The sequence below is a fragment of the Penaeus monodon genome, chromosome 25 (genome assembly GCF_015228065.2).
Source record: "Penaeus monodon isolate SGIC_2016 chromosome 25, NSTDA_Pmon_1, whole genome shotgun sequence".
Classification (NCBI taxonomy): Eukaryota; Metazoa; Arthropoda; class Malacostraca; order Decapoda; family Penaeidae; genus Penaeus; species Penaeus monodon.
This window is the reverse complement of record NC_051410.1, coordinates 33,096,639-33,096,905: the sequence shown is the minus strand read 5'-3', so window position 1 is coordinate 33,096,905 and position 267 is coordinate 33,096,639.

The window sequence follows — 267 nt, the reverse complement described above, 5'->3', positions numbered from 1 at the left end:
ATCAGTCTACTTATTCAATTATGTATCAATCTATTTATTCAATTATCTATTTATGTATTAATTGCATTATCTATAAATTTATTAACTAAATTGTCTGTTAATCTCTCTATTCAGTTTTATTATTCAGTTAGTTCGATATTGTAATTAAAACTCATCACCTTTAAAGGTATTCTGCTTCCGTGCATGTTTGTAAGATATATCAGTTTCCTATTATCAGCTATTTATCATCTACAGTTCAATAAACTACATTCGCTCTTTCACACTGGG